Here is a 26,367-nt window from a genome sequence, read left to right as displayed (position 1 = left end):
TCTTTCTTTGTAAGTTTCAGCACAAAATATTTTTTTAAAAATATGTTTTTATTGATTTCAGAGAGGAAGGGAGAGGAAGAGAGTGATAGAAACATCAGTGATGAGAATCATTGATCGGCTGCCTCCTGCACACCCCCTACTGGGGTTTGAGCCTGAAACCCCAGCATGTGCCCTGACCGGGAATCAAACCGTGACCTCCTGGTTCATAGGTTGACGCTCAACCACTGAGCCACACCAGCTGGGCACCTCCTATGTTTCTGTTTTCAGGCAACAATCATGGAAAACAACATGGAATGGAGTCACAGAGTTGGCTTTAAATCTCAACCACTCTTATTGTGTAACATCGACAAGTTGATTTTTCTGTAAAATGAGAAGTGTTATACCTACCTATAGGGCAAAGGAGATAATGTATATAAAATGCTTTTCACCGTACATGACACATAGTATCTGCTCAATAAATATTTGCTATACTATTAGTCTTGTCACCACTCTCCTTCACCTTTGCCACTCCCCAATATTATCTTAGAAAACACACACAATGAATCCAAATTTAAAGTGTGACCACCATGACCTTACTTTTTATATTTGGATTTGCAAGGCCAGCTCACAAAAGGGTCTATAGTCTTCCTCCTACTCATTTAGCTAGAATTCAGGTAAGTAGGCACCACAATTATAGTGGTGTTATTTCCTGCCTGTCCAGTCAACCCAACTTCCCACAGTTGCTTTCTCTATAAAAACACAGTTTTTAAACAATTAAAACCACAAAACATTATCATTGCTATCTCCTAATTGCTAAACCATACATTAAGAAACAATAAATAATTAAAGCAAGTGTTTTAGCAACAATAATGATCACATCTTCCAAATGTGCAAATAGTTATTGTTACCAAGACTGAGCCCCTCGGGGTTTTTTCCCAGTGAGCCCCTCGGGGTTTTTTCCCAGCAGTCTGATACAGGGAGAGGTTGTGTAAGGAGCTAACCAAAAGGTACAGGAGAGTAGGAAGCAGTCAGGACAAAAAGCCACCCCCTTCCCTCCAATCCAGGGAGCTTTCCTCCCCACTCTGGCTTACAAAAGAATCTGTCCTCTCTTTTTCTCATGCAGCACTGAGGATATCAAAAGCCTTTGGAATTTGCTCTAATGTTTATGTGGTCTTTCTCTGCACACTGGTTTAATGTTCTGTTAAATCGTTTTTACTGAGCAATGAACAAATATAATTGCAGGCTTACTATGTGCCAGACACCATGCTAAACACTTTCCCGGAAGTTTTCTCATTATCTCCACGGTGATGCTATGGCACAGAATTACTCTCCCCTATTTGTTGATAAGCTCAGTGAGCTCCAGGAGCTAGTGTCACCACTGTGCTTATTGTCCCCACGTGACCAAGAATGTAGAATCCCAAGTCTGGTTAATTATTTCTGAGTTGTTATAGCTGAAGCCTAAGTTTGATTGTCAACAAACACATTTGTCAAAATGGTACTTTTGTTGTTGTTGTTAATCCTCACCCGAGGATATTTTTCCTTGATTTTTAGGGAGAGTGGAAGATAGAGGGAAAGACAGAGAGAAACATCGATGTGAGAGAAACACATTGATTGGTTGCCTCCTGCGCAAGCCCCGACCAGGGCCACGGGCTGAGGAGGAGCCTGCAGCCAAGGTATGTGCCCTTGATCGGAATCAAACCCAGGACCTTGGTCCACAGGCCGATGCTCTATCCACTAAGCCAAACCAGTTAGGGCTAATGGTACTTTTAATAGGAGTGACATCCTCCCATGTGGTCACAGGTAGAAGCTATTCTCTGTTGTGCTATTGCAACTTCCCAGCCTGTGAATGCAACTGGTGCAACAGTAACATTCAATCCTCGGTTTTCTTACCCTAATACCCCTCCTACCTTTGAAATCACAGAAAATCAATCTACTTCCAAATTTCTCCTCTTTTCTCTCCACCAACACGAATCTCAGGAAGTCCCACATGCTTCCTTTACTGCTATACCATATACTGTTGCTCTTCACTCCCCTCCCCATTTTAACTTTAATTTTTTCTGTTACATTTGACATTCAATATTACATTCGTTTCAGGTGTACAGCATTGTGGTTAGACTTTTATATCTTACGAAGTGATGGCCCTGATAAGCCTAGTACCCACCTGGCCCCGTACATAGTTATTATAATAGTATTGGCTATGTTCCCCATGCTGTACTTGAATCCTCATGACTGTTCTGTAACTGCCAATTTATACTGCTTAATCCCTTTACCTTTTACATCCGGTCCCCCAAGTTTCCTCTCATCTGTCAACCCTCAGACCATTCTTTGTAACTATGAGTCTGTTTCTATTTTGTTTGTTTATTTTGTTTTTTTAGATTCCATGTATAAATGAAATCATATGGTATTTGTCTTTCTCTGAATGATTTATTTCACTTAGTATAATACCTGTTAGATCCAACTGTGCTGTTGCAAATGGTAAAATTTCATTTCTTTTTATGGCTGAGTAATGTTCCATTGTATATGTGTACCACTTCTATTTTATCCAGTTGTCTATTGATGGACATTTAGGTTAATTCCATATCTTGGCTATCCTATATAATAAAGAGGTGATATGCAAATTGACCCTCACACCCTCACAAGATGGCAGCCCCCACATTGTCACAAGATGGCCACCCCCACGTTGTCACAAGATGTTCGGCAGGGGAGGGCAGTTGGGGGCGACCAGGCCTATAGGTGAGAGCAGTTGGGAGTGGTCAGGCCAGCAGGGGAGCAGTTAGGTGTCAATCAGGCCAGCAGGGGAGCAGTTAGGGAGCAATCAGGCTGGCAGGCAGAAGCAGGTTAGGTGCAATCAGTCAGGCAGGCAGGCGAGCGGTTAGGAGCCAGCAGTCCCGGATTGTGAAAGGGGTGCAGGCTGGGCTGAGGGACCCCCCCCCAATTGCACGAATTTCATGTACCGGGCCTCTAGTTGTAAATAATACCACAATGAACAAAGGGATGCATATATCTTTTCTAATTAGTGTTTTAGATTTCTTTGGATAAATACCCAGGAGTGGAATGGCTGGGTCATGTGATAGTTCTATTTCAAATTTTTTGAGGAACCTCCATACTGTTCCCCAGACTGGCTGCACCAATCTACATTCCCACCAGCAGTGCATGAGGGTTTCCTTTTCTCCACATCCTCACCAATAGTTGTGATTTGCTGATTTATTGATGATGGCCATTCTGATAGGTGTGAGGTGATATCTCATTGTGATTTTAATTTGCAGTTCTCTGATGATTAGTGGCTTTGAGTATCTTTACACACAGGCTTTTGCTCTTTAAGTTCTAACTTGGCTGTTGCTCGTTCTAACTTGGCTGTTGCTCAAGCCAATGAAGTCCCTCTCCACGTTGGCCCCTGGCCAAAGAATTCAGGTAATCTCTGCTCCCGACTGCTTCTGGGCTCCCAGCTACCATTCCATTCTCTGTGCCACCGTTCTGACTCAGACTCACACCAGGAAGAGAGGTCAGAGATGACCCCTTGGAGGGCCGCCAACAGGACAACACAGTTTGTGTAACAGCTCTTTGGATGACTTAATGAGCATACTACTAACACATAGGGTCAAGAAGACACTGCTGATTTGCACACCCCTCTACACTAACCCTCAAGTCTTTAGTTGAATACAGTGCCCTTTGCCATACTTGCTCCTGATGAATGATCTCTACTGCCTAGAGAAACCTACCTGTGGGAAATTTCTTTCATCACACTCTCCCTCTGCCCAGCGCCCTTTTCCTGTCCCTCACCCAGTTCACCAGACGTGCTTCAAGTTATTTTCTCTAGAAACTCCCAGGTCTCTCTGAAAACATGGGGTGTGGTGAGCTCCCAGGAGGAAGCAGAGAGGGAATGTTTTCCCGGTGCACAGCCAGGAACCAGCCCTTCTTACTTCTCTGAGGAGATGAACTTTCATAATGGAATATAAATATTTACATTCATTGTTTGTTCATTTATTTTGTTCTTTTGATTCCACATGTAAGTGAAGTCATATGGTGCTTGTCTTTCTCTATTTCACTTACGAAGCAGAGTGTCTTATATTCATCTAGCTTCCCAAGACGAAGCATAATTTACAGCAGTTCCTCGTCAAAACGTTTCATGTCAATGTTAGACCTTTGACACTGAGAGGGAAGACAGAGCTTCTTACTATTGGCCAATCACTTGCCAAGCCATAGAAGGAGCATTCCAATCTATGGAAATTGATCCTCAAAGAGGGTCATCACATTCATAAAAGTAGCTGTCACCATTTACTTGAAATGAATCAGACACTAGTTTATAGTCTGGGTATTTGGTCTAGTCTTAAGAAAACACTTCACTTCTTTGTAAATTTATATTTTTTAGCAAATTCAGCAGGATTTCAATGGGAAAAATAACTTTTATTATATATTCTATGTGGTTTTTTAAAAAACTTAATCTTTTTATTCAACTCTAATGCAACATTTAAAATGTTATTTCAGCCCTAACCGGTTTGGCTCAGTGGATAGAGCATCGGTCTGCGGACTGAAGGTTCCCAGGTTCGATTCCGGTCAAGGGCATGTACCTTGATTGCAGACACATCCCCAGTAGGGAGTGTGCAGGGGGCAGCTGATCGATGTTTCTCTCTCATCGATGTTTCTGACTTTCTTTTTTTTTTTTTTTTTTTAATATATTTTATTGATATTTCACAGAGAGGAAGGGAGAGGGATAGAGAGCCAGAAACATCGATGAGAGAGAAACATCGATCAGCTGCCTCCTGCACACCTCCCACTGAGGATGTGCCCGCAACCAAGGTACATGCCCTTGACCGGAATCGAACCCGGGACCTTTCAGTCCACAGGCCGACGCTCTATCCACTGAGCCAAACCGGTTTCGGCGATGTTTCTGACTTTCTATCCCTCTCCCTTCCTCTCTGTAAAACATCAATAAAATATATTTAAAAAAATAAAATAAAATGTGATTTCAAATGGCTGGGAACAGTTTGAACTGAGGAGGGTGACATCCAGGAAAGAACACATGGCCCTGGCTGGCGTGGTTCAGTGGTTAGAGCATTGCCTGGCACACTCAGGTTTGATATTCGGTCAAGGAGACATACTTGGGTTGCAGGTTCGATCCCTGGCCCTGGTTGGTATACATGCAGGGGGCAACCAATTGATTTGTCTCTCTCACTTCTCTCTCTCTCGCTCTCTCGCTCTCCCCCTTCCATTCTCTCTAAAAATCAATGGGAAAAATATCCTCAAGTGAGGGTTAACAACAAAAAAGAAAGAACACAGGAATGTGTCTGGGACCTCAGTGGTGGAAGTTAAGACCCCTCCCCTATCCCCACGACGACACAACCTGGATGAGAGAAGTTTAACCCAAACCAAGTTAAATTCCCTGAATTAAGGAAAATGAAGGTTGTGGTGGAGAATGAATCGTGGACTAGAGGAAAAATAGCAAGATGTAAGAGAAGGGTTTGATAGGCTGGGAGGCAGCGAGGGAGGGCCACACAGGACCCCGAGGAGGTGGATCACAGCAACTTCCCTTTGCTGTGGTTACCCAAGAAACGGGAGAAGTCTAATTGCAGGAAATGTCCAATTTTTAGTATTAAGTTGTTTGTTATCTTGTGCTTTGCTGTATTCCATTTGGCAGCCTCTTGTTGGTGGCATTTGGGGAAGTTTAAGAAAGCGGGCAGGGCCTGTCGTAGAAGAAAACTGAGGGCAAGAAGAGCACCTCAGTGGCAGATGGGGTGGAGAGGGGTGGGGGATGATTCCAGAGAGAACAGTGACAAATGGGAGGATAAACCTTACCTGTATCCTCCAAAATCCTAGAAGAGAGGATTTCCACAATCAGAGGGAGGGGGTAGCCCAAGGCATTTCATTAGGGGTATTGCAGTAACAGCTGAACCTTGGCTGGTTTTGCTCAGTGGGTAGAGTATCAGCCTGTGGACTGAAAGGTCCCCGGTTCGATTCTGGTCAAGGGCACATACCTCAGTTGCAGGCTCAATCCTGGCCCTAGTTGGGTTGAGTGTGGGAAGCAACCAATTGATGTGCCCCTCTCACATCAATGTTTCTCTCTCTCTCAGTCTCTCCCCCTCCATTCCACTCTCTCTAAAAGATCAATGGAGCCCTAGCGGGTTTGGCTCAGTGGATAGACCATCAGCCTGCGGACTGAAGGGTCCCAGGTTTGATTCTGGTCAAGGGCACATGCCCAGGTTGCAGGTTCGATCCCCAGTAGGGGACGTGCAGGAGGCAGCTGATCAGTGATTCTCTCACCATTGATGTTTCTATCTCTCTCTCTCTTCCTCTCCCTTCCTCTCTGAAATCAATAAAAATGTTTTTTGTTTTTTTTTAAATCAATAAAAAAAATACCCTTTCGTGAGGATTAACAAAACAAACAACAACCAGCGGAGCCCAGAGGCTGAAAAGCCTGAGGATTTCAGGTACTGATATCTCACACCTACATGTAGCCATAGTCCAAATCGAACGGTAGGCCAAAAATAACAAAAATATTTGAAAATAATGTTTTATTACTATAAAAAGTTTAAGTAATGAGGGCCGTGATTGTTTAGTCATTGGGGTGTGTAATCTCAACTTTTTAAAATATATGAAAGCTGGAGTATTTTTAAGTTGATGAAATCATAGCTACATGCTGAGAACCAATTCCAGCATGTAATAATTACAAGAGTTTTACCAAAAGGTTGGTGAAGCTTGGGGAGCTCAACAGGGTTGAGTCACATGTAGTTTACCCGTTGGAAACGGCTAAAAGGCACTTCCCCCAAACCTGAATGGGATTGTTAACTGCCAGACAGCTCAGGGCATTTTATTGCCTCCTGTTGGCCAAACACCTGAATAGCTGTAGGCTATTCCCCAAACTGACAATGTTTGAAGTTTATATTTCCACCTTGCCTTGGGACAAATTGTGTTTAATAAAAGCACGGGTCCTTGGTCAAGGAGGAGAGCCTTCTAGCTCCTTCAGCTGGAATCTCCTCTGACCCCCAATGCATTTCAAAAGTATCTTTCGTCCATGGACTCCTTCTTAATCATCTACGCGCAGCCCTTTCTCCAGAATGCTGAACCCTTTGTAAGGCTGGGAAAAGGAACCCCGGCAGCTACATTCCTTATTTTGGATGACTCACAGTTTCTTTATATAAGCTGAATATTGTTCTTATAGCAGCCAGCACTGGAGTTTCTCTTTGGTTGAAAACTTAATTATTTTTTGGTCATTTAAGGTGAAGAAGGAGAAGCCCTGGGGTATGGTCTAAAGGAGCCTATGAAACAGATAGTTTTAAATTGTTCCACAAAAAAAGTAAAAGGAATGTTGGGGGTGGGAATGGCAATGAGTGAGGCAGGGCAGGAAGGAGGAAATGATGTCGACTGAAGAACTTAGAAGGATGGAAGTGCACAAAAATGGTGTGTTAGTTCATCTGTTGCTTTATCACAAAGTATCCCAAAACTTAGTGGCTGTTTCCTGCACGCCCCCTACTGGGGATGGAGCCTGCAACTCAGCATGTGCCCTTGACTAGAATCAAACCCAGGACCCTTCAGTCCACAGGCTGACGCTCTATCCACTGAGCCAAACCAGCTAGGGCTAATTGTGTATTTTTAAAATTACCTCTGATTTTCAGGGCAAAATTTAAACAATTTTAAATTCAAAAGATGTCATCTCATCCCTGCCTTGTCCCGTGACTTGATTAATTACATTTTTTAATCAGCTAAAACTTATCCTCCATTCCTAAGAAACCCAGTCTCCATTAGCCTCTATCTTGATCAGCTGTGTCCCAAAGCCACATTACAACAGATTCTTGGTAATCTGAATACCAAAATGCTCCTAGATAATTGGAAAAAAAAAAAAAAAAAAGACACACCAGCCGGGCCAGAGTGTTCAGTGGCTGAATGTTGACTTCAACTCCCCCTCAGGGCACATGCGCAGGTTGTGGGCTCGATCCCCAGTAAGGGGTGTGCAGGAGGCAGCCGACCAACGATTCTCTCTCATCATTGATGTTTCCATCTCTTTCTCCCTCTGAAATCAATAAATATATATTTTTAAAAAACCGCAAAAACACCAGTGAGTAGAATTTCTTGCATCCACCAAACAAGCTCTCCAGGAAAAACACAGTAAAAAACAAAACAAAACAAAACAAAACAAAAAACAACAACAAAAAAGCCACGAGGCTAGAACTCGATGTTGACATTATCAAAGCACAGTGTGGCCTGTCCTGCTACCTGGTGTTCGGTGATGTTGTCCTCAGGTTTCCAAAGTTCTAAAATAAATTAACATGCATCAGAAGAGGGGGTTTCAAACATGAGAACCATGCTATGACAGCACATCACAGAATCGCATTTACTAGAGCGAAGCACAAGGAGGGGAGAAAAAGTAAACCAGCTCCTCCTCCCGGCATTTGGAGGTGACACGCGGTGTGGGCCTGCTCACCGTCGCGGGAGACTGCTCATTCTGCAAGCGGTTTGGGTAGCACACAAAGGCACTGTTTGCCCTTATCTAAGCCACCTGAACGAGCTCAAGTAACCACCGCGCATTCATTCTCGTCCCTCCTCCAGGGCAGGGGAGCTGAGAACAGACCTGGCCTCTGTTTCAGACGGAAGTCACCGACCCTTTTGTGCAACCACACGGGGCGGGAGGCGAGCCCTCCTGAGCCTGTGACCATCCCCTGGCGCGGCCAGTTCTGAGCCCAGCATGCGGGGGGCGCTGGAATGCTTGGCAAGCGTCCGGGCCGTGAAACGCGTCATTGTGCTGAGCATGTTCCCACGTCGAACTCTCAAAATGTTCAGTTCCCTGGAAAAAGTTCCAAAGAAGTTTCACTGTATTAGGCTTTGTCTTCTCATCTTTCACAAAGGCCGTCGGCCCTCGGTTCAGACGGGGGTGCCTTTCCATAGGCATTTCTGCGGGCCCCGAGCTGCGAGCTGCGGAGACGAGAGTCACAGTCGCGGCCATGGAGGGGAAAGGCTGGGGGGGGGCGGGGGTAACACGCCACAATTTTTGCTCCCACAGTCACCATGCAGAAGGACCCTGGAATGAAAATGCGTATCTGTTAGTTTTTGAAGATATTGCCAAAGAAATTTGTTTACAGTGATCACTAATCATTGTTTTTGAAAAGTGAAATAATTGACCACATGATAAAGAGTTTGAGATTATTTAATGTCATAATATAAAGCATAAGCTTTTAGATTGAAATCTGCTATTTGAATTATTTAAAATACAGATGTCAAACTGTTTAATGTCAGATATGTGCATTATACTTAGAAATTACCAATTACTAATTTTCACAGAAAGAAAATAAAAGAGCTTTCTGATTATTGTAAATTTTTAAAAAAAAGGGATTTCTGCAAAATCACTGTCAAGAAAAATAAAGTAACACCAATTGGTCACATTTCAGTGGATTCTGCCTTCAACACAGATTAGCTTATTTCTTTTAATTTAAATAAATAAGAAGGCACAGCTAGGCCAATTAAGCATTTTGTTTTTCTTTCACTGCACAGAAGTCTAAGTCATCTTTATTGATTTTCTGAAAGCAGCGCATTAAGTAGCTTTGAAAATTATTGAGAGAATGTCAGAAAGAAGCTTGAATGCATAGATGATATCAAAATACTCAGAGACTGCCGAAACCGGTTTGGCTCAGTGGATAGAGCGTCAGCCTGCGGACTGAAGGGTCCCGGGTTTGATCCCGGTCAAGGGCATGTACCTTGGTTGCGGGCACATCTCCAGTGGGAGGTGTGCAGGAGGCAGCTGATCCATGTTTCTCTCTCATTGATGTTTCTAACTCTCTATCCCTCTCCCTTCCTCTCTGTAAAAAATCAATAAAATATATTTAAAAAAAATACTCAGAGACTGATTAAAGGATAGGGTGCCAACCAAGAGTTTTTAAACACAGTCACTTGTTTGATACCCAGGTAAGACTTTTAGTCAACTTTTTTTTGAAGGTATTCTTTAGAGTGTTCTGAATTATTATGATTCTTTTGGGAGTGTTCGTCACTCGTTCTCATTTTTTTTTTCTATGGGGTCAGGATCTACTTAAAACTTATTTAAAAGCCATACAAATTTTGTGTCTGGAAAATAGGGTTCTACTTCCACGGATATCCCAAATATAGACTGCATTATATCGCTGACGGTTAGCTGTCATGGAAGAGACAAAAATAAATCTGATCATGGAGAAGTCTTGGTAGGAAATGGGCATTGAGGTAAAGACAACTTTTGATTCTTAGAATTAAAAATTTTTAATAACTATAAGGTGATTTTCTTTCCACCTGAGGATATGTTGAGAGAGAGAGAGAGAGAGAGAGAGAGAGAGAAATATTGATGTGAGAAACATCGATTGGTTGCATAGGTACACACCAGGCCAGTAATTGAGCCCCGGAACCTTTTGGTGTACAGGCCAATGCTTCAACCAACTGAGCCACCCAGCCAGGGTGATCTAAGGCGATCTTTTGATAACACATCAAGTAACTTGGACATTATTTTCAAAATTGCATCTTGCTAAGAGACACTCCTCAGTGTCGGCACAATTCTCTGGTCCTGTACGGCTTTTTTTTTTTTTTTTTTTTTTTTGACCCAGTTGGGGAAGCAGTGAAAATAAAGTTAATGTGGCATTGATCAAACCTCTCTTATTTTGAAAGCATCTGGATCTCATTCTTCTTACTGGGTAGTATTACCATTGTTCTGCTTTATTTTTTGACTTTTTGTGTGGAAGGATAACCCAGCAGGCTTGACAAGTGGGAAGACAGGTGTGACTACCTAACTTTGGTGTTGGCCTGCTGAATTGAGTGGCAGAGAGAAGTGCTAGTATTTTTTAATAAATATGTATGAAATACATGACAGTATAATAATAATATTAAAAGGGGGTGGAGGGAAGGAGTGTGTTAGGAGAAAGGATTACTGTCTACAGTAATTGAATCCTCAAGTCTCAGAGAGCCATAAGATCAGATAAATATAAACACTGTTTTATTGCTTAAAATCTTAAAGATACTTCTAAGAAAATGCTCTTCGTTTTATTTTCTTTACAGAAACATAAAAAAGTGGCCATACAACAGGGTAACAGAGAGTTTTAGTAAATGTGGTTTGGATTATGTTCAGATGCATACAAAGGGACATATTTTCTGAAAGAAGTGTCTAAGATTTTTTTTAATTGCTTAAAACAGTTTAAGATTTGATATAGGCTTTGTGGGGGAGCTTCATTCTTCTTGCAAATCTAATACCGCTAGACTGTAAGCTGCTCAAAAGAAAATGTGACATCCCTCCTCTCCCTGCTCCCCCGCCCCAAACTGTGCCTACTATTTTGTACACAATAGGAACTAAGAAATACTGTTGCCTGAATTACTAATGCATAACAATCAAAAGCACTTTCATTACCAAATGAGAGCATTTACACTACGGTTATCCCCCAAATCTCTTGCTGCTCATTTATGAAATCCTATCTGCCATGAGATGTAACATCTACTTAGAACAATGAAAACAGAATATATTTCTTGTATTCTGTATTCTCCTTTCACCGTGGATTTGTTTCCATGATAGCAGACACATTTGCCTTGTTTTCATTACTCAGTACAGTACAACTGTCTGGGTTTGTCAGAAGAGATGTGTATCCAGCTGTGCGCCGAAATACAGTACACGACTGGCATGCTTATCGCAGTTGCTTCGGGCCTATTACTCTCTATTGCATTACTGTGTAATATTTATTATGAGTGCCATCAGCTCCATTCTGTCCTCTCTTTCATGGGCAGTGCCTATGCCTGGTGCTTCCAAATCCTTCCTTGCTCCCCCTTTCTGACCCCTGTGCCCCCCAGCTATCTCCTATCTAGCTCATCCCAGTCTAGGATGCTAAACAAACAAACGAAACAAGTTTCCCTTGCTGGCACTTACTGGTAATTTCCAAAGTCCCAAAAGAAAAATGAGAATGACTCAGATGAAGGGAAATAGACAAGAGAGGGGGAATCCAGAGGCAGATATTCCCATCAGGTGAGTTTCTTGGGGAGAGAGGATGAGGAAGGGGGTACAGGCATGATGGCATTTCCTTTGTACTTTCTCTGCGAATAATCCTGGGAGGAGCCAGGTTCACAGACTGCAGGCTGAAGTCTCACAGCGGTAGGCCAGTGGGTTAGTGTGCACACGGTTGTGATTGCTCTTCCTTTTCAAACACACCAATATGAAAACAGCAGACTTCGTGTACAAATATCAATGTCCAGCTCCTCTTGAAAGACCTGGCTTCCCCTTCCTGCATGGCAGTGGTTGGCTAGAGCTGAGCAGAGCTTCCTGCACCCCATGGTTTAAGGAGACCCTGAAACACACACACACACACACACACACACACACCTCCTGCACACAATAACAGATTTATCTACCCAGATGTCACAGACTGAGGCTACCCAGTTGAGCAGGTAAAACAGACTGAAAGTGGCGAAAAGTTTTGGATTCAGAACTCGGCTCCTCCACTCACTTTGTTACCACCTAGAGGCGAGCCTCGCTTTTCCCTTCTGTAGATGGGGAGGGGATGCTGCTCCCTGCCCTCACCCGGTCGTCATGGGGATCAAGCACGGATGGACCTGCAGAGCGTTATGCTGAGTGAAATAAGTCAGAGAAACACAAATACCATACAATTTCACTTATATGTGGAATCTGATGAACTAAATAAACAAGCAAACAGAATGGAAGCAGATTCATAGATACAGAAAACAGACTGACAGCTGCTAGAGGGGAGGAGGTTGAGGGATAGAGTGTAAAAGGTGAAGGGATTAAGCAAAAAACAAACAACAACAAAACCATCTTATAGACACAGACAACAGTGTGGTGATTACCAGAGGGAGAGGGGTGTGTGAGGCGGTAGAAGAGGGTAAAGGGAAGTATAAATGGGGATGGAGGGAGACTTGGGGTGGTGAACACACAATACAGAATACAGAGGATGTAAAATAGTACACCCGAAACCTATATAATTTTATTAACCAATGTCACCCCAATAAATGCAATAAAATGTTAAAAATATTTTTCTTTAAAAAATGATTTAACTGAAAGTACCGAGTACCCACTCTGTTGCACATTTTTGTTGATCATTCCTTTGGGTTATGTTATCCACTCTGTGAAATTTTTTAGAATACAAATAGGCATGGGTGTAATATAGAGATTTAGGTATGCATAATGGCACCTGGAGAACACGAAGATGGCTATGGCCAGTTAGGGGTCCTTCAGGACCCGGCACCTCACATTCTGGGGTTCCTTTAGTCCACATCTTCCTGCTTCAGGTTGCCTCCAAGGACCTAGTGTGGTTCCTGGAAGTTCAAGGTGTCGTCTGTTTCTGAGTTCCTCTTCACTCCCCACCATTTAAGCCATTCCAGGAAGATATGGAGCACAGTGCTCCCATTCCTGGGGTCCACTCCCAGCGGACTGAAGCCTTAGATGACACAGGACAAGTCACAGAGGTTTTCTCCTTCCTTCCTTCCTTCCTTCCTTCCTTCCTTCCTTCCTTCCTTCCTTCCTTCCTTCCTCCCTCCCTCCCTCCCTCCCTCCCTCCCTCCTTTCCTTCCTTCCTTCCCTTCAATTAGAAATGAATCCATACTTTAGCAGTTCCTATTCCAGTTTATCATCATTCCAGCTCAACTCTTAAAAATTCCTGTAATAGCCCTAACCGGTTTGGCTCAGTGGAAAGCGTCGGCCTGTGGACTGAAAGGTCCCAGGTTCAATTCCGGTCAAGGGCATGTACCTTGGTTGCGGGCACATCCCCAGTAGGGGGCGTGCAGGAGGCAGCTGATCGATGTTTCTCTCTCATCGATGTTTCAAACTCTCTATCCCTCTCCCTTCCGCCCTGTAAAAAAATCAATAAAATATATTTTTTAAAAATTCCTGTAATAATAATCTTTCCTCCCATGGTCATCCCTCCCCCGAGTTACATGGATGCAGAACACGCAGCCCTGACTCCTAACAATTCCGAGAAGCCGGAATCCTGGGCCCGTGTTCTTACAAGCCCATCTGGCCCCTGGCCCCTCTCCCTCCGCAGCACACTCACATCTTCCCTGTCACCTCTTGTGCTAACACCTCTCTCCAGGCCACTTCCCTCCCAGAACACAGACGGAGGCTCCCTCCTGTCCTCCCTGCCCTGCTCTCAGAAAGCTGCCGGGTCCCACATTCTTTCCTGGAGGGCGGGCAGCTACAGAAGAACATTGCACACGTGATGGAAAACCACGGGAGACTCAAGGTTTCAAAGCCTTGTTTGTAGAGGAGCGAGGCCGCCGGCCTGCCTGCCTCTGCCGTCCAGCTGAGTTGCTGAATCATGGAGCCCGTCTTGCCTCCTTGTGTAGGAACTGATGTCTGTCAGGGTCTGATTCCCCATCCTCTCCCACCCTGCCCTCCCCACTCACACGGAACATGCTTCAAACGCAATAATCTCTACAGCCTGCACTCTGCTCCCACTGGAATCGGCTTTTTAATCCTTGAAGACAGCACTGAGCACCAGGCTAAGGCATCTCCGTGTTGCTTATTCCCCTGGCCCAAGGCTTCCACGAGAAACCCTGTGTGCCTACAGCGGCCTCAGAACCCGCCCCCGACAGTGTGAGTTTGCCTGAAGACCACATTGAAAGCCACCCAAAACACTGAGGTCTAGGGTCAAAGCATTTGGGTGATTTTCTATTTCAGGAGAGATCCTGAGGGTGCCTTAGACCTCCTTAATGAAGGGCACATTCTCAGGAAAGATGGGCAGAATTCAGTTCTAAGGTAAGCAAGCTTTGACCCCCTACTCTATGTGTATCGGTGGTGTGGCCTTCGGGACAAAGGACAGAACAGGGGTACTCTCTAGTGCTCCGACCACACTACCTGACTCCCCTTTTCTTCTCCCTTTTGAGAATTTCCAAATGACGTAGGAACGCGAACCATGTGAGTAAAACACAGCATCCGGAAGCTTTAGTGTTTGTGGTGTCTGTTGCCACAAAGAATGGGGAAAAAAATCTTGAAGGGTGATATTTATATGGTGAGTGTGGATAGCAATTATGTTCTGCTCAGGTTCTGATTTCCAGGTGGATAGCAGAGGAGTGTGGGTGTGGGTGGGGGGTCCTAACCTCCCCCAGCCCCCGCCCCCCAGGACTGCACTTTTCAAGCAAAGAATAAAGGAAGCTTTTTTCCTTCTTTTTTGCAAAGGTTGGCTTCCGGCTCCCATTGCAAATGTATGCCCCTGACATCCAACAATACGTTATTCGCACCTGTGTCAGACAGGGGAGGAGCGGCTTGTCTCAGCTTAGACTTCACCAGGCTCACAGTGATAACCAATGTTCCAACACCTCCCCCGCCCGCCCATTCCTCATTTCCTTGTTCGCTCCCAGAGGTATGTTGTATTTCATTTTAAAGTGCTTAGAGACTACAGCAATATGCGCTATATAAATAATAAATGGAATGCAATCGAATTGGAAAAGTCTTGGACCCCTGATTTTGGCTTACCTCCCAAAACAGACAGATTTAGACATGCAAAAGCTGCTTCTTGGACAGGCTGGGGTTTATTTTTCCCTCTCTTTCTTAGGACTGTCGTTTCATATACTTGCAGGGATCCTGGTGTGCCTGCTTGGAGGTTAGGGGAAGTTCACAGCCTCCCATCTCCATTGTTCACGGTGGATGTGCTCAGCGTGGAGTTTCCCTGCCTTATGGGATACAATGAATAAAGTCAGGGAAGGGAGAGCAGGGGGGAAAGGGCGGCGTCTGATAGGATGGGATCAGACAAAACCAACAAGAAGTAGGTGCTTACTTTGTACCAGGCATTGTGCTTGGGATACAAAGAACATTGAGAAACGAGCTCCGTTTCCAAAAGACAAGCGAGGCGCCACGTAACAGTTATCACGCGCAGCCAAGTATGATAGATGCTCGGAGGGAGGCGGTGGCCCGGGGGGAGGAGTCCATTTCATTCTGGAAAGGCTTCCTACTTGGGTCTTAGATCGGATTTTGGAGACTTGAGGACAAACATTTGATGGAGAAAACAGTGTAAGCGGAGGTATAGAAACAGAAAGGCAACAGTGGGTGTGGGGAACCCATGGCGGTGGGATAAAGAGGCTGAGCCCAGGTTGAAGAGCAATGAAAGGAAGGAAGTCCCTTCAGGAGGTCCTTCATTCTGGACGCTTCCTAACCAATTCTCACCTAAGCATCTACACAGCCTCGTGACAAGGATACTATCATTCTCACTGCACGGAAGCAAACGGGAGGGTGAAGTATTAGCACAGGATGGGACTTGAACCCGGGCCTTCTGAGTCTGCAGCCAATGCTCGGTTACTGCTGTCCATATGCCCTTCCCATTGCCTCAGAGCCGGGACTCAGGGTTTGGGACTTACTTATGGACAGTAGGAGCCATTGAAGGCTCTTTCAGGAAGGGAGAAATATAGCCAGGTCAGAAAAGAGAATCTTCTTTAATACGTTCAGTTCTTACGTGTATGTATGAAAGGGCCTCAGAGCAAAGGGTGCAGATGGGGCAGTCGGCAGGCAAGGGGCAGTGCTCATTTCCTGACTGCCCTTTTAATATATCTGATCTATTTAACAATCTGATAGAAGATTCTAGATCATTCTCTAATAACCTGAAGTTAATCAAATGTTTAAAGTAACCTGGTGTGTGCAGCAGCTGAGGTGATTCCCCCCCCCCCTCTTTATTTGGTTTTCAAAGGATGAGTTGTATTAAAGGCACCTATTCCAAACTTAGTGCAAATTAAAGTCATTGAAACATCCAGCGCCAGAGCACTTGTGCGAGGCTGGTGATGGAGGAGCTGGGAGAATCACTGGGAAAAGTAATTTGGGATTAGAGACCACGTCCTACAAATGTTAATTTTTGGAAATGTGGAAACCTGTGTAACCCAACGTGTTTATTTTCTCATTATATAATAATAGAAAATAAACAAAAATTGTTGTATTCCCTTAATAAAATATTATAAATTTATTAAAATAGAAGATATCAGCACCAGGTCAGATTATGGAAATATTTATAATGTAATGTTACATGAAAAAAAAGTTGAGAATATGATTTTAGTTTTTAAAAAATCTGTATATGTATTAGTAACTACAGGAGAAAAATAGAAAAAATGGTTATTGTATTGACTTGCACTTTTTTTTTCCTTTAAAATCCTGGTTCTCTTGTTTTGAACATTTTCTAAGGGTATTATTTTCTAAATGCCATGGTTGTAGACAGAAGCAATGAGGGTAAAAGGGGACAGGAAACCCATTACTACGAGCAGTAATATCAAACCACAATCAATGCTTTTTACTCTAAGTACTAGCAAAGGAAATGCAGTTGTTTGTTTTATCAAACCAGAAATGCTTGGTATTGAATGCAGGGAACATATAGAACTTCTTTTTTAAAATGTATGCTTTGTAGCTATAATCAGGAAAACATTCCCTTTATTTTTTTTTTCAGTTGTAGATGTCTTCATCCATCTGAATAGGTTTATTAGGGCAGCTCTGCCTAAAGGCAAAGAAATGGATAAGAACGTTAAAGTCTCTTTTAGGGGTACAATTGTATGACTATCATCCTAGACATTCACAGCTATTACAGAATAAAGAAAATAAATAGCTGTAAAGGAAGTAATGGAAGCATGGCTAAGAGTGCTTTATCTCTGGTTAAAAACATAATTATAATATGGAGAGAAATATACCTCTTTTCATTTTAACTGGCACATTATGAAAACGTAATAATATAAGAATAACTGAAATAATAACGAACAATATTTTACAAAGTACTTTCATACCCATTACCTTTACAGTTTTAGATAAAGTACCATATTGGTCCGCAAATGACTATAATGCCTTTAATTTGCCTTCCCACTTTAATTTTAGGATAATCATTATTATGAGAATACAATAGTTAAAAAAAATCTAAGTGCAGATGTCATTGTGATAGGTACTTTCCACAATAATATATCTTGAACATAGACCTAATCTGTGAGAATTTATGTTCTAAAATGGATAGCATGGATGGAGACATATATCAGAGGACAGACAGCTCAGTAAGGTGAAGGACAAAGAGAGGAAAGACAAAGGCATGACTTGGAGAGAACTGCCAGCAGACACATATGATTCGCAAATACAATACAGGTTCTCACTTCCCTGTGCTTTAGAGTTCTGTAAAAGGCTGGCGGTTGAGTCTATTCTTTTTTTTTTTAATCCTCACCCAAGGATATTTTTTCCATTGATTTTAGAGAGAGTGGAAGAGGAAGGCAAAGACAGAGAGAAATATCGATGTGAAAGAAACACATTGATTGATTGCCTCCTGCACGTGCCCCATCCTGGGCCCCGGGAGGAGCCTGCAACTAAGGTATGTGCCATTGACAGGAATCGAACCTGGGACCCTTCAGTCTGTGGGCTGATTGCTGTATCCACTGAGCCAAACCAGCTGGGGTTGGTTGAGATTATTCTTTGGCACAGACCCCAGAAAACAAGTTTTCCTGATTCCACATCCTAAAACATGAATGTGAATTTAAGAATAATAAAATATGGGGTCAAATATTTTTAACATACGGTAGAAGTTGATAAGAGCTGATTTTTAAATGCAGATGAGTTTTGTGAACAAACATTGGGATGTGGATAATGTCTGAGCCGGGAGGGGAGACCATCACTGGGTTAAATAATGAGACATAGAGGACTGGCTTCCAAGAGATGGGCGGGGGCAGACGTGGTGGGTTCTTCCCGCTGAGGGTATGCAGATGCTGTGTGCCTGGCGCTAGAAGCTGACCTCAGAGATTCTTTGGGGTGAGAGCTAGCACTGAGAGCACGCATGAGAGTGTTTTCCAGACATGCCGAGGCCCAGTGCAGATCCGAGGGGAGGCAGCAGGGCCCCCCCGGGTGCCCAGGCATAGCACAGTGAACCCTGCCATAGCTGGGCTGTGCAGACTCCTGCCAGACCTGACCGTTGAGCTCGGGGCACCCACCACCTTTGGGTGGGCCAAGTTAATATCCGGAAGGAATCATGTATGTTCTGAAGTTGCCTTGAGAGGGACCAAGACAGATTTCTAATTTTACCAGCCAGGCCAGAGAAGGGAATAAACTCGGGAGGGGGGACTCTAGTGAGGAGTCCAATGACCAGGATGGACCAAAAAGGACACCAATTCAGAGGCCGTATGGGGAGAGTAGGGCACTGCTTCCCAGTCAGTGCCATACGGAGATTCCCACTGATTCCCACTGGGGATCTTCGTCCTTGCTGCCCACGTCAGAACTGGAGCGCAGCTGAGCCTCCAGTGGTGTCAGGGGACCAGCACCCGGCAGGTGAAATCCACTCTCAGAGGAGCTGGAACCCGAAGCCCCAAGATTGGACCTGGGGGCTAAGTAGGAAGGAATCGCATTCTCCCAGACATTGGAAAAGACCTAATAGTAAAGGTGGTTTAAAGGGGGAATGGTGGGTGGAGATGGCGTAGAATAGGAAGATAAAGCATTTCCAGGCTTTTTCGGCTTTCAGCTCAGAAGAGGCTTAGGTGCAACTTTCTTCGGTCGTCCAGAATCAGGGTTCATCCAAAACCACCTTCCTCAAAGTCCTATACCTGAGGTGCACTGGTGGGGAAGTGGGTGCCACATCTGCCCTGGTCCCCAAGATCGGCCCCCTGGGCCTGCCTCCAAAAGAGGCTGGTGATGACATTGCCAAAGCAACCGGTGATTGGAAGGGTCTGAGGATTACGGTGAAACTGACCATTCAGAACAGACAGGCCCAGGTGGAGGCAGTGCCTTCTGCCTCTGCCCCGATCACCAGAGTCCTCAAAGGACCACCAAGAGACAGAAAGAAGCAAAATAAAACAAAACAAAACATTAAGCACAGTGGAAATATCACTTTTGATGAGATTGTCAGCATTGCCTGACAGATGCGGCACCAACCTTCAGCTAGAGAGCTCTCCGGAAGCATTAAAGCGATGCGGGGGACTGCCCAGTCTGTGGGCTGCAATGTTGATGGCCACCACCCTCGTGACATCATGGATGACATCAACAGTGGTGCGGTGGAATGCCCAGCTAGTTAAGAATTACAAAGGAAAATGTTGCAATTGAAGATCATTTAACGATTAAAAAAAAGGGGGGGGGCGCATTTTCTGAATAGTTGTATCTAGAAGGAGCTGCTAACACGTGAATGTCTGAGGGTCCTGGAAGAGCGGATAGGTGGACCTGCAGTCATCCTGGGATTCAGTCCTGTGCAAAGCAAACCAACAGCATCACCTCTCCCTGTGACATTCCTAACCACAGGCAAACTCTACTCCCAAGGCCCTTTCATAGAGTCATATCAAGTGCATATCCAAATACACTGACTATGCTGGAGAAGTAGTGGGGAAAGGAATACAACCAGAACACATTAGGAAAAAGCCAGGGCCCTGAACTTGGGTCTCTGCTGGGAGAATCTCACCATTCCTCAGCCCTCCTCTATGGGAGCTGGCCCCGGGCCCGTGTGTGTCTCCCTGCCGTCGGAACCTTCAGGCCTGACACCCTGAGGCCTCACTACCTCCCCCAAACACAGACACCTGCCTCACCCTGGCCTGGGGACACTGCTGCCCTGGGTGGTATCCTGGGACACTTGCTGGTGAGGAGCAGGAAGAGATGTGATGCAGGATCCTTTATGAATCCTTTGACTCAAATGATGGACTTTTAAGAGAAATGAACATTTAGAGCTCACACAGCAGCAACATTGTGGAAACGGAGGGCAACTTCTGGAAAAACTGTAAATGTCTTCTCATTGATGCCACTGGGAGCCAGGCAGTGTTGAGTGAGGTTGCCAACATTTGCAGCTGGAAATAGTGGTGGTACAGAGGCGGCAGTGGCCAGAGAACCCGAACCAGGGTGGAAGACACAGCACACATCTGCAGGAATGAGTGGCAATGCAGGCCAGGCGTGTGTGGAGAGAGTTGGACCACAGTGGAACCTCACTGGCTGTCAAGAGGAGACAGGACCACCCAGAGATCCTTCCAGAGGCTTGATGATTCCACTGCAAGGAACTAAACACCAGAGGCTCCTTTTTATGATCTTTGAAATCAAGTTATTACTTGATTGTCCCTGGCTAGTCTGCTATGGCCTAGAAAGCATGGGTTCCATGGATTTGAAACTAGCATAATTGACTTTCATTGCCACATTAAAGTAATTTAATTTGTTTAACATTTTCCCTTATTAATAAGCCACTATTTTAAAATACCTATTACATGCTCATCATTATGATAGGATAGGGGGTTTACCCATATATAAAAGACTTCACTCTCCCCCTTTTTCAGGCAAGGAAATCGACACTCAGAAAGATTAAGTGAGGCTCAAACCCATGTCTGGTGCCTGGGTCTCAAACCCAGGTTTTCCCACCCTTTTACTTTTACTGTGTAAAGCGTGATGTCTCAACTGACTATCTCAACTGGTCTTGAAAATTGCTCTTGCTACGGGTCCATTTATCTCTAGTTCATTCACACTGATTGTGCTTTTAAATGCTCTGAATCCAAAACAAGTCAATAAAAATGTATGAAGGCATTACCATTTGATTTAAGTGTATCTGCTTATGACTCAGCCCCACAAAGATGATTGCAGAATAAAATGGTAGGGTGGCTTTGCAAAGCATAGTTTCAGTGCTTTTGTTTTCAAGATCAACAAAAGGGAAGATACTGAGCAAAAATAGGAGGCTTGCAGCTTGTACTGAAAGCCGGACTGACTCAGTGGGTTATTTAGCTTTATTGTGTCCCCAAAATAAAGAAACTTATCTTGAACATAGTGGTATTTTCTTTGTCTTTTTTTCATTGAAGTTTATTCCTTAAGCTTTCATTTTCATTTGTTTATTTATGTACATACTTGCAGGGATAATATCAAAAGATAGCTGTAAGAGTGTCAACTTTAATATTTGAAATGTATTATTAATAAGAGTTGATGTATAAATAATGAATAGCGCAATGAACAATGAATATTTTTGAATCAACAAAATCGGCTGAGCTGTGGTTAAAGCAGAGTGCCTGATGCCTGGTGTGCTATGGGCTGCATTCTCCAAATTTCAGCAAAGCCAAGGATCATGTGGAACCAGGAAAACGTTATCAGAACATTACAAATGAATTGTCTGCAAAGTCTTTCTGAAAAAGCAAAAACAACTTGTAGGGAAGTTAAAGGAATCTATTAGTAGCCTCACTGCTATTCTCTCTCAATGATCAGTTTAGTATTGAAAAGAAATTCCTCCCTTACATCTTCTGTTTTAATTTGCAAAATGACAAGTCAAGTAGGCTAGAAATTACTAAGGAAAATCATACTGCTGATGCCAGTGAGCTTCTTGGAATTCTTCATTGTTTGTTGTTTGAAAGAAATACAGATGAATAATAAATATTGTTTTCTTTTATCTTACTCAAAAAATGAGGCTGCCAGGACTGTTTAAAAAATCATTGTTGGCTTTCATGTTAATTTCTTCATATATATATTGCTTAGCTCTCCAATTACATTAATGTAACACAACATTGAGTTTTCTACTTGGTTCTATACCTTTGCATTAATAATGCATGCAGTTATTTGCAAAGAAAATTTTACATTCCTAGGGAGATGTATTTGGTTATGGGACTTTAGAGTGTTTCAACTTATACCTAGCCACATACACTTTAAGGCTACCTCTGTGCTAAAATGCTCATTAATCCATAGCTCTGAGCTTTTGCATTTTTATTATGGAAGGGCCCTGAGCAAAGGTGCCTTGCTCGTTACTCTCTAAAAGGATTTCCTTTTAGGCCTCTGCCTTAGTCTTTTCAGAGACCATAACAAAATAGCATAGGTCGTGTGGCTTATAAATGGCAGACATTTATTTCTCTGGAGCCTGGGGAGTCCAAGATCAAGGCATTGGCAGATTCAGGGTCTGGTGAGGAGCCCACTTCCTGGTTCCTAGAGGGCCATCTTCTCACAGTGTCCTCATGTGGTGGAAGGGGCCAGGGATCTCTCTGGGGTCTATTTTGTAAAGGCACTAATTTCATTCATGATGGCTCCAACCTCATCATATAATCACCTCCCAAATGCCCCACCTCCAAATACCACCACATTGGGAATTAGGTTTCAATGTATAAATTTGAGGGGAGAGGGGACACAAACATTCAGTCCACAGCAGACTGATAGCTAATTCTGTGTATTTCACAATGACTAGAGGCCCAGTTGCAGCAGCTATTTTGGAGAGGGAGGGGCGGGGTGGAATCTACTTTCTAGCTTCAAACTAAATGACCTGGATATCTCTAGACGAGTTCATCATAACCTGTTTCATCCCATGAAGGAGAATGTCTTTTCATAGTAAATAAAACTGAGATTTTTGATGTGTTTATTTCTTCAGTGAATTTTTTTAAAGCTGTTTTTCTCTATAGTACATAAGCTTCATAACAATTGAGGATGTTTGTGTTTTGGAGACTGGAAGTATTCGAGCACTATATTGCTTTCCTCTTTCTTTTGGCACGGTTGGAAGTGAAATCATACCATGTTAGTTATGTGTTTAGAAATCATTTAAAATGTATAACCAAAGGGGACTGGTACTCCTATATTCATTACAATAAGGTAGGTTCTAATTGAAAATAAGTCTGAGATTTTAAGGAAGGAAACTTTTGACTGATTAAAACACTGTAAAATATAGAAAACTCACTGGGAAGTTGACTTGTGTTATCTTCTGTGAGTTCCATTGGATAGTAAAAATATCGTATGAGAAAAGATTGCTTGAAAACAAAGGTAATGTAAATAATTTATTGGAGAAATAAGTCATTGCTTTCATTAGAGGGGGAAAATGCCACATCTGAGTAAACAAGATGCAGACAAGGCCTTCACAGCAGTTGAACACCACTTGTATGGTCAGAATAACAGTGAACTGGATTATTCCTATGACAATTGTTCTCTTCTCTCCTCTCCCTCTTCCTCCAATTATGTTGCTATTTCTAGGCTCCACCACATCTCCCAGCCCTCACAATTAGAAACAACATCCTAGTTTTTCCCAAATCTGAATATCTCCTTCTCCTCACACAGTGTTTTCCTGCTAGCTTTTGCTTTCTTAATGTCTACCAAATGAGTATACTCTGACAAATAATTTATAGCAATCTGATAACCTTCTAGGACACTTGTGGAGGCGTGGTTAAAAATGAGACCAGTGATTCAACAATTGAAAATTACTAAATAGTTTCTCAAGGGAAACTGTTGACAACTGCTTTAAGTTTTATTTGGGATAATTCCTTCCCTCATAACCCTGAGAGTCATGAAGATCATAAGGAGCAAGTGACTGTAAATCTTTTATAGCATCTTTACGTGTTTTGTTGCTCTTCTCAGTGTAAGGTAAGTGCCATGGAAACAACGACAATGGCTAAACTCAACTAGAAATACTTGCTGTTATATATGCCACATGTCAGACATGGTTCTTTCCTTCCTTCAAAGCAGGAAGGAAAATCTGAAGAGTGAGTAACATTCTAATGACACTGTAATTCATTCATGTTCATTGCAAGGTCATGTCTTGAGATTTTGCTATTTGTTGGACCTTACTGCCTTCACTTATAAAACATATATTTTTATTGATTTCAGGGAGGAAGGGAGAGGGAGAGAGATAGAAACATCAATGATGAGAGAGAATCATCCATCAGCTGCCTCCTGCATGCCCCCACCCCTCAGCGATTGAGCCCACAACCAGGCATGTGCCCTGACCAGGAATCCAACTGTGACCTCCTGGTTTGTAGGTCGATGCTCAACCACTGAGCCGCACCAGTTGGGCTGCCTTCATTTTTAACACAAGGAAATGGAGATTATGAGAAGTTAAAGAACTTTTATAAGGGTCGCTTAGATAAGATCCAAATTGGGGCAAGTCTGATATCAGACTCCTCTGCTATGTGTCCCTCAATCATTAGTGGCTCTATGTGTACCTTTACTACCCTCATTGCCCACTTCTTTCTCAATAATCCTAAGTGGTTTCCACCTTTTTAGATTTCACAGAAATAGTCTTATTTAATCCTAAAATTGTTTTAGCAAAATTTGTAATTTTTCAGTTCTCGAAATTCTAGTTACATTTTACACAACTTCCAATTCCCAGAAATGTGACATATTACATAAGTTGAGAAATTGTTGCTATAAAACACCTATTATTGCTGAAAAGAAATAATTAATACACAGCTGATTTGTAAGTGATATCTGCAGGAGACAAAAATAAATAGTGTAGGAGTTGTAGGTGCTACAATCTGGGGAAATGTGGTGTGGCAGGAATGTGTGCTTTCCTACATCTAGGAGTTGGGATTTAAATGTGCTCAGGGTATGAGACCTTAGGCTGTGAGCTCATGCAAAATGCAGAGTTAGAATCAGTAAATCTGCACAAATTCAGGACCCTCAAAAAGCTTTGTCTGTAGTAATAGTATGAACTATTTTTAAAAAGCCACCTTCCCTGTAGCACATGGAGTCAACAAAGAAGCTTGTCAGTTTGGATTCTAAGTGGAAGGAAATAGTCTCCCCTGAGAATCTGTAACCTTATCCAGTTCTTACTCTGGTTTGGAATTTGAATTTATACCAGGGTTTGGAACCATTTTCCTTAAAGGAAATGTAAATATTACCAGTGTTAAGGGCCACACAGTCTCCATTGTAGCTATTCAACTCTGCCATTGTAGAATGAAAGCTGCTGTAGGCAATATGTAAACAAATGGGTGTGTTTGTGTTTCAATAAAACTTTATTTACAGGCGGTGTGGGAGGACGAAGAGGGTAAATGGGGTCAAATACATGGTGACAGAAGGAGACTAGTTTCAGATGGTGAGCATACAATAGACCAGTGGTTCTCAACCTTTTTAATGTCGCGACCCACAGGTTGAGAACCGCTAGCAGGGTCGCCTAAGACCATCGGAAAACACAGATATTTACATTACGATTCATAACAGTAGCAAAATTACAGTTATGAAGTAGCAACGAAAATAATTTTATGGTTGGGGGTCACCACAACATGAGGAATTGTGTTAAAGGGTCGCAGCATTAAAAAGGTTGAGAACCACTGCTAGATTATACAGATGTATTATAAAGTGTACAACTAAAATTTATATAATGTTATTAACCAGTGTTACCCCAACAAATTTAACAATCCAATTAAAAAGAGAGCAAAGGACCTAACAGACACTTCTCCAAAGAGGGCATACAGATGGCCAATCGACATATGGAAAAAAATGCTCAAAGTCATTAATCATCAGAAAAATGCAAATTAAAACAACAATGAGATACCACCTCACACCTGTCAGAAAGGCTATCATTAATTTTTAAATTTTTTAAATCTTTTTAATTTTAATTAATTAATTTTAAAAAATCTTTATTGTTGAAAGTATTACATATGTCCCCTTTTTCCCCCCATTGACCCCTTCTAGCATGCCCTGCCCACCCCAGGCCTTCACCACTCTATTGTCTGTGTCCATGGTTTATGCATATACGCATACAAGCTCTTTGGTTAATCTCTTCCCACCCACCCACCTCCGCCTAATAAAAAAAAAAGTAA

General features: G+C 43.0%; 1 pseudogene across 1 annotated transcript; it reads left to right on the top strand.

Annotated features, from left to right (window-relative positions):
- The first annotated feature begins 566 nt into the window (after positions 1-566).
- LOC308251674 (large ribosomal subunit protein uL11-like) lies at positions 567-19,923 on the top strand (annotated as a pseudogene). The gene is made up of 2 exons: positions 567-653; positions 19,414-19,923. The product of its transcript is annotated as a large ribosomal subunit protein uL11-like (transcript).
- Positions 19,924-26,367: the final 6,444 nt, after the last annotated feature.

Source organism: Plecotus auritus (assembly GCF_963455305.1).
Source record: "Plecotus auritus genome assembly, chromosome: 6".
NCBI classification, from domain to species: Eukaryota; Metazoa; Chordata; class Mammalia; order Chiroptera; family Vespertilionidae; genus Plecotus; species Plecotus auritus.
The sequence above is the reverse complement of the archived record's forward strand: the minus strand, read 5'-3'. Positions and strand labels throughout refer to the sequence as shown.